At 39.2% G+C, this 9,245-nt stretch overlaps 1 pseudogene; it reads left to right on the forward strand.

The window, feature by feature from the left end:
- The first annotated feature begins 3,446 nt into the window (after positions 1 to 3,446).
- Positions 3,447 to 4,466, forward strand: LOC119057844 (glyceraldehyde-3-phosphate dehydrogenase-like; annotated as a pseudogene).
- Positions 4,467 to 9,245: the final 4,779 nt, after the last annotated feature.

Consider the following 9,245-nt stretch of genomic DNA (forward strand, 5'->3'; position numbering starts at 1 on the left):
TACCATAGTCCACTCACTCTCACTACAACGGGAAAATTGAAATCATCGACATTTCATATATTACATATGTTAGTGAGCATGTGGAGCAATTGAAATGTTTGTCAACAGTGCAATGAGAAAGCAAATCACAGAACAGCCCTACAATGGAGTTGTACTCAGCAATAAAATGAGCAAATTACAGGGACTTGCAAATATGGGAAATCTCACAAACATATGTTTAAAAAGAAGTGAAACACAAAAGAATGCACATATTTATTAAAGTTTATAGATACATATTATACAAAGTTCAAAATCAAGCATAACTCTATTCTCTTAGAAGTTAGGAGAATAGATAATTTTAGGGAGAAGAAGGATTATAGTTGAAAGGGGACAAAAGAAAGTCTTTTAGGGCGGCAGCTCCATTCCCTGTCTTGATCAGAATGGTGACTACACAGGGTTTTCACTTCGCAAAAATTCCTTTACCTGTACATTTGTTCTGTGCACTTTTCTATATGTGTGCTGCATTTCAACAAATAAGTGACAGAGAAAAAAAACATGAATGGAATATTTGACAGTATTTCTCCTAATTACAATGTAACACATTTCTAATGCAATTTACCTCTTGTAGTTCAATGAACAATATTTTTCAGACATGTATGCGCCTTAGATTCTAGAATCTTGTTTCAGAAAAATTGCCACTATGATGATGAGGGCTCAGGAAAACAATATTGCATGCATTATCAGTATTCGGCTTCAGAGCAGTGATGGAGGCGCCACCCTCCTTTTGCCCTTTGCTCATGTATAGCCTGGGCCTGCTCATATTTGTAAGGCAGCCTAAGGCTGTTTATCAGTGGCTCAGATTATTACTCAGTTTGTCTACCCCTAACATGTAGGTGGAAGTGTTCAGAGCAGGACAGAAGGAAGCTCAGATCCATTAAAAATATTAATAAAAGTAGAGCGCCAATTTATTAAATGAAAATCCTCTGCTCTGTTCACTGTAGCAAACAGCTGTTACTCTGTATCCTACTGAGGGCCTTGGGACCCAGTGACACTGGCAGGTCTGCCTCTGTGCACATTTCTCTCAGCTGGTCAAATAAACAGCTCCTCTCTCTTCCTGTGGAGAGGCAGGGTCGTTCCTAGTTGTCAAACTCAAATAATCCCTTTCAAACAGAATCCCTGGCAAGTTCAAAGAAAACATGCCAGACCTCACTGCTTTGGGGGATAATGGACACCAAGCATTGGCTGCAAGAGCAGAAATAGAAAGATTCCTTTGAACATGAAACATTAGCAAACCAAGCATTATTACAAATCTTTCTCCCGGAACCCATGACATTTTCCCAAAAATTAACTGCAATCCCTGGTGCTCTAGTTCTTCCTTTTCTACTGAATTTCATATTCCAATACTTGAAATTCACATTTACTTAGTAGCATAAAATTTTACTTGTATTGTTTTCAAACTATGTAAATATATACAATGTAACCAAGTCATTAGAGAAAGTAGGTAGGACTAGATGTCCAAACACATCCTGACCCTCAATTTAATATCAGGGGAGATATAAAAATATTAAAAAGCTGATAATGCACAAATATTGCATGAACTCTGTCTAGTTAGTAAACAACTATTGGCCATAAACAGCCAATGTAGATAATTAATCTATATACTTTATAACTGATAAAAGACATTTTCAAGATTTGGAAAGATGTTTTTCAATCCCTTGTCAGTTATTACATTCTTTTCTTGTATCCCAAGGACCCCACCCTTACAGGAAAACTGGCATTCTATCATCTATCTATCTATCTATCTATCTATCTATCTATCTATCTATCATCTATCATTTATCTATCTAATCTCTGCTTCAGAAAATAAGGTCCATCATTTAACTGATTTCACAGGCAGGACTGAATGTATGTTTCAGTGCATGAAACATCATGTGCATCATCACATCAATAGTGAACATAGCACAAGTGATTCAAAATGACATGCTACTGTGCAAATATCATATGATTGCTTATACCCCTCATTTGATTCCTGCCTTTAGCCGCACTGAATTTCCTGACTTCATTTTAACAGGCACCATGCAGCTTATTTCCAAATCCCAGGCAGCTCCTAAACTTCAGAAATAATTGATTTCTACTTATCTCACAATAATGTTTTTAGAATAAATGTGATAACTTGCCAAAAAGCATTTGAGTTCATTAGAGAAAAGGTACCACCTAGAAGAAATTCAACATGACAATGACTACTGGTTTCATGTGGCACCCTGAGCCTTACATTTATCTTGGCAGGATGTCTCAGGTTTTCCTGTCAACAGAATGCCAGCCCTGACCCATGGGACCTGTGACAAAGAGGTACAGCTGGATGAATATTTTACTAGGAGTCATGAGCCCCTGATGTTCATCATGGCTCTTTTAATGAGCATTGGTAAATTTTTATAAAACCCTGTACCTTTCTGGGCATCAGGTACTCCATCTTTAAAACAACACAGAACTAGACACTACATGAACTTGAGGGGTGGCTCCCACCTCTAGCCTTCTGTAAATCTATGATTCATTGTGATCCTTCACACTTCAGAGGGTTAAGAACTTGTTCTTGAAAATAAATAACAGGATGATGGTGTAGGAGGGAAGGTTCTACCTTCAATGAAATGCATACTCCCATCAAACAATCTCAATTTCTCTTTCATGGTGACTCAATATGAGAAAAGCCTTCCCTTATCCTATGCAAGCTGACTCGCAATTACTTCATCATATTTATTTCCTTCAAACTCACTACATTCTGCACCCTTTTTTTCCTCACTATTTTGAACAATTGTCTCCTCAAATAGAAAGTAGGCTCTCTTGTTTACTGCCGAGTTTTTTGTATCTAGGGCAAAGCCTAGCACATAGAAGGGCTCAAAAACATGTATTGGGTGAAAAGCTTATTGTAAACCAGAACCATTTAACCAAGCACAGCATAAGGCCAGATCTGTTTAAGAGAAAGATATTTAATAAACATTAGTATATGGAAGACTTTGTTTTCCTTATATATGCCAAGAGGAGAAATTATGTACTGGAAGTAGGCCAGTAAAAAAATATCAGGGAGTTTTCCCAGTATAACTCACATTTGTCAGATCACTGGTTTAAGTATGATGAGATTTTGCAATAATTCAAGGAGAATAGTCCTCTGTTTTATATGACATGATATTAATTGAAGAGAAGCTTTTGTTAATCCTAGAGTAGCTCCTTCTACTGACTTGGCATGCTTTTAAAAAATATACAGGTGAGATGCAAATTTTCACCAAAGTTTGCTGAGTGCTTGAATCAGTTTCATTTTGTGCTAGTTATATAACTTACAAATTGCTATATGTTATGTTTTAGAAAAATAATTTACATAAATGGGCTTAAAAGAAAATTTAAGCATCTCTGCTCCCCTGTTCGACAGACAGCTGCATCTTCCTGTGTAGTGGCAGCCTCAACCCTGAGCTCCAATGGTGAAGGTCAGAGTGAATGGATTTGGCTGTATTGGGTACCTGGTCACCAAGGCTGCCTTTTACTCTGGCAAAGTGGACATTGTTACCATTAATGACCCTTTCATTGGCCACAACTACATGGTCTACGTGTACCACTATGATTCTACTCGTGGCAAGTTCAAAGGCACAGTCAAGGAGGAGAATAAGAAGCTTGTCATCAATTGAATGTCCATCTCCATTTTGCAGAAGCAAGATCCTGACAACATCAAATGTAATGATGCTGGTCCTAAACACATTGTGGAGTCCCCTGGTATTTTTCCTGTCTTGGAGAAGGCTGGGGCTCACTTGAAGGGTGGAGCCAAGAAAGTCATAATTTCTGCTCCTTTTTTAGATGCCCCATGTTGGTGATGGGTATAAACCATGATAAGTATGACAACTTCATGAAGATCATCAGCAATGCTTTCTGTACCACCAACTGCTTGCCCATCCCTGACAAGGTCATTCATGACAACCTTGGCATTGTGGAAGGCTTCATAACCACAGTCTATGCCATTACAGCCACCCAGAACACCGTGGATGGGCCCTCTGGGAAGCTGTGGTGTGATAGCCGAGGGGCTGCCCAGAACATCATCTCTGCTTTCACTGGCACTGCTGAGGCTGTGGGCAAGGTTATCCCTGAGCTGAACAGGAAGCAAGCTCACTGGCATGGCCTTCTATGTCCTCACCCCCAATGTGTTGGTTGTGGATCTGACCTGCTGCCTGGAGAAAGCTGCCAAATACAATGACATCAAGAAAGTAGTGAAACAGGCATCAGAAGGGCCATCCTGGCCTATACTGCCTCAAAGGCATCCTGGGCTATACTGAGGACCAGATTGTCTCCTGGGACTTTAACAGTGACACCCATGCCTCCATTTTCAATGCTGGGGATGGCATTGCCTTCAATGACCACTTTGTCAAGCTCATTTCCTGGTATGACAATGAATTTAGCTACAGCAACAGGTGGTGGACCTTGTGGTCCACATGGTCTCTTGGAAGTAAGAGTCCCCTGGACCACCAGCCCCAGAGACAGGAACAGAGACCCTCAGTTGCTGGGGAGTCCTTGCCCCAAATTGATCCCCAAACATACTGAGAATCTCCTGACCTCCAGTTTCCATCCTAGACTACCTAAAGAGGGAAGGGGCATAGGAAGCCCCGCCTTGTCATGTACCATCAATAAAGTTCACTGCACCCCCCCAAAAAAAGAAAATTTAAGGCATAAGAAATGGCTTTTACAAGTATTCTCAGTATCTGTAAGTTCAACAACATGCGGATTCTATTTGTTATTGCTATTTATTGCACACATCTATTTTTAAAGATCCCAAGGTTAGCAGAATTAAAAATATGGATATCATCTGCATTGCTCCAGACCACTGGATCACAGAATAGCAATTTGTATATAGGTCATCAGGAATTTTTAAACAGGGAATCTGTAGTTATATTTTATGTAGTCAGAGAATTCACTGTTCCATGATGCCATTTCTCAGGTCATTCTTGTGAACTGATTGTCACACAATGATTCAATCAGCTATTTGATTGATCTGATTCGGTTCATCCATGGCACCTGGACCAAACACTTCAAGGTCAGGTTATTTGTGTCTGACACTGATGGACATGTCATGCGACATGAAGGGATAAAAGAATTCATTATATTCAAAAACTGACCCACACCAAATACATTTCCATCACTTTCCTTAAAGATAACTGGGACTGTCTGAACTAAACAATGTTAGCTCAATAATTTCATTTGACAGCAGTGTTCGGTATGGAGTTATATAATTCATGTGGTTAATACTCAAAGTATTGAAAACCATCATGGTGCTAATACCTCATTGAAGAGCTACAGTTTTATGTTTAGAAAAGTGACCTAAATGTAGTATTTGGAAAAACTGCCTAACATCAAAATAAGCAGATAGCTTATGTAGCCAGACAACGAGCACAGAGCTATAAGACAATGTTATCCAATTTCACATGTTTTAAAACAAATGTATATAACTGTGGAGGGGCTTTAGATCATCCTTTGAACAACTGGTCCCAAATATATTTATTTTTATGTGTTATAACATGTGCTAAAGCATTCATCCCACTAATATCCTTTGAGAATTTCATACTATGAGTCTGGGGATATAGCATGATATACCTTATACAAAAATCTCTTTCCTATTGGAGCTGAAATTCTGCTGGGCAGAAGTAGATAATAAAGGTATTAAAATTAATTAAATAGTATATTAACAAGTGATAGTTCGATGGAAACAAATAAGGATAGGGTTGTTGGGAGTGCCTTGGGGTTGGAAGATTCCATTTTAAATAGAGAGATCAGAGAAGACCTTGCTGAAAAGTGACAATGCAAGAGATTACAAAGGCCCCATTGGAAGGGGCTCTGCACCAGTGGGAAACATGTTCTGTGCAGGTTGAATAGGAAGTGCGCAAATAGGAGGCTGGGCCCTACCTGACTTGTTTGAGGAACAGTGAGGATGTCAGTGTGGCTGCAGAACAGCAGAACAGGGAAGTAGCAGGAAGATATAAAGTCAATTGTGTAGGACTTTGTAGACCATCACAGAGACGTTGTCTTTTACAAAGGCGATGTGATGCTCATGGGCAGTTTTGAGCAAAAGTGACACTTCTAAAGTGAGCAGCAACATCAGAAGTACAGTTTAACAGATTACTTATCTCACCATGAGTAAAAATGGTTTCAGGATAGGATGGAAGAGACATTTTCAGTTAGGATCACAGTGCTGGTGGCTTGAACCAGAGTTTGAAACCATGAACAGCAGTTCATCTGACAGCCATGCTTTCTCTTCCTTGAAATCTTGCCTGAATGGCTCTGGGATGTTTCAAGAGTTTTTCTAGTAGTTCTCACTAGTGAAGTCTATTTATTCCATTATGTAATATAATTTATAAATATAGTCCATTTAACCTTATTACATCTAAGTTTTCTTATTTGTTTAGAGGGGTTAGAAATAGTACCTAATCTGTTGTTTAGAATACACATGTATTTATGAAAAGCTAGTTATGAAAATTAATTAAAACAGTACAGAATTGACATCAAAAGAGACACATAGATCAATGGAACATAATAGAATACCCATAAACAAACATACACATATATAGTCAATTAATTTATGACAAAGGAGACAAGAATATACAATGGGGAAAAAGAGTTCTTCCAAAAAAATTGGTGAGGGGAAAACTGGAGAGCCACCTACTAAAGAATGAAACTTGATCACTGTCTTACACCATATACAAAAACAAACTCAGAATGAATTAATGGCTAGAATGTAAGTATCAAAACCATAAATCCCATAGAAGCAAACATAGGTGATAAGTTCCTTGAAGTAGGTGTTGGCAATGACTTCTTGAATCTGACAGCAAAAGCAGAAGAAACAAAAGCAAAAATAAGTAAGTGGAACTATATTACACTAAAAAGCTACTTTACCACAAGGAAAACATCAACAAAATGAAAAGGTACCAACTTAATGGAAGAAGATATTTGCACATCATATATCTGATAAGGGCCTAATATCCAAAATATATAAATAACTCATAACTTAATAGCAACAAACAAACAAACAATCTGATTAAAAACTTGGCAGATAGGACTTCCGCCAAGATGGAGGCGTAGGTGGACCTACCTTGCTTCCGTGCACAACCAAATCTAAGAACAACTATTTTTAACAATGATAAACACAACCAGACCACACAGAAAATTGACAATACGGAGTCCGAAAAAAGGACGAAATGCTCAGCTAAATGGGTAAGCCAGAAGTGAAGCCGGTTGACCAAAAAGATCCCTGACCTGGTGGCGTGCAAGCAGCCGAAGGCGCGGATCGTGGGCTAGCTACAGGCGGCTAGCTACGGGCGCACACAGGGAAGAGGCGCGGTTGGCTGTCTGCTGTAGGTCATGCATTTGCCTGCAGATAAACCAGTGAAGAGGCGAGCATTGAGACCGCACGGCATCGGGCAGCAGGCTCGCACAATTCCGATTAGATAAACAGGCTGGGGCGAGTGGTGGGACGGGACAAAGTGGGCTAGCGGAGAGGACCACCATTGCTCCCTCTCTGACCCCACCCCCACACACAGCATCACAAACCAGCGACCTGGGTGGCCCCGCCCTGGTAAACAACTAAGGCTTCGCCCCTCTTACTTACTTACCCTTACTTACTTACCGGTGGGAACAGACCAAAAATGACTCCAGAACAACTCAGAGCCCCAGAGCCAATAAATCTAAGCAATGAGGAAATAGCCAAACTTTCAGATGCACAGTTCAAAACACTGGTTATCAGGATGCTCACAGAACTGGTTGATTTTACTCACAAATTAGAGAGACATATGAAAGCTAAACTAATTGAAATGAATGGTAATGCAAAGGATACTAATAGTAATGGAAAGGAGTCTGGGACTCAGATCAATGGAGTGGACCAGAAGAAAGCAAATAATGGCCAAAAAGAAAAGAATGAAGAAACAAGAATTCAAAAACATGAGGAGAGGCTTAGGAACCTCCAGGACATCTTTAAACGTTCCAACATTCGAATTATAGGGGTACCAGAAAGGGAAGAGTCACGAGTGGAAACCTTATTTGAACAAATAATAAAAGAGAACTTTTCCAAGCTGCCAAAGGAAATAGACTTCCAGGAAATCCAGGAAGCTCAGAGAGTCCCAAAGAAGTTGGACCCAAGAAGGAACATACCAAGGCACATCATCATTACATTACCCAAGATTAAAATGAAGGAGAGAATCCTAGAAGCAGCAAGAGATAAGAGGACAGTCACCTACAAAGAAGTTCCCATCAGACTGTCAGCTGATTTCTCAAAAGAGACCTTACAGGCAAGAAGGGGCTGGAAAGAGGTATTTCAAGTCATGAAAACCAAAGACCTACAAACAAGATTGCTCTATCCAGCAAAGTTTTCATTTAGAATGGAAGGACAGATAAAGTGCTTCTCAGATAAGACCAAATTCAAGGAGTTCATCATCACCAAGCCCTTATTATATGAAATGTTAAAGGGATTTACCTAAGAAAAAGAAGATAAAAAAGTTGAACAGTGAAAGGACAGCAAACTCACAGTTATCAACAACCACACCTAAAACAAAAGCAAATTAAGAGGACAGCTGGATCAGGAGTGAATCATAGACATGAAGATCAGGTGGAGAATTAGCAACAGGGGAGTGAGAGAAGGAGAAGGGGGGAGAAGGTACAGAAAATAAGTAGCATAGACAGTAGATAGAAAATAGATAGGGGGAAGGTGAGAATAGTAGGGGAAATACAGAATCTAAAGAATTTGAGACACGTGTTCATGAACTAAAGGGGGAAATGGTGGGGGAGGGGCATGCAGGGTGGAGGGGGGAATAGAACAAATGTAATGGCATAACCAATAAAAAAGTTAAAAAAATAAAATAAAATAAAAACTCGGCAGAAAAATCTTTGGACATTTTTCCAAAAAAGACATACAAATGTCCGACAGGTACATAAAGAGGTACTCGATATCACTAATCATTAGACAAGTGCAGAACAAAACCACAATGAGATGTCACCTCACACCTGTTAGAATGACTATTATCAAAAAGAGAAGAAATAGGGTTGGAGGGAAAATGAAGAAAAGGAAACTCTTGTGCACTGTTGATGGGAATGTAAACTGATAATATCACTACACAAAACAATATAGAGATTCCTGAAAGGTCTTTGGGACTAGAATGAGCTACTTTGGAATAAGAGAAAAGTGGTTAATTTTAGGAAGTAAAATTGAAATGGAAGAAATATGTTTCATTTTAAAATTGTATGAATGG

Source organism: Artibeus jamaicensis, unplaced genomic scaffold (assembly GCF_021234435.1).
Source record: "Artibeus jamaicensis isolate MK-2021 breed Jamaican fruit bat unplaced genomic scaffold, CSHL_Jam_final scaffold_1964, whole genome shotgun sequence".
NCBI lineage: Eukaryota > Metazoa > Chordata > Mammalia > Chiroptera > Phyllostomidae > Artibeus > Artibeus jamaicensis.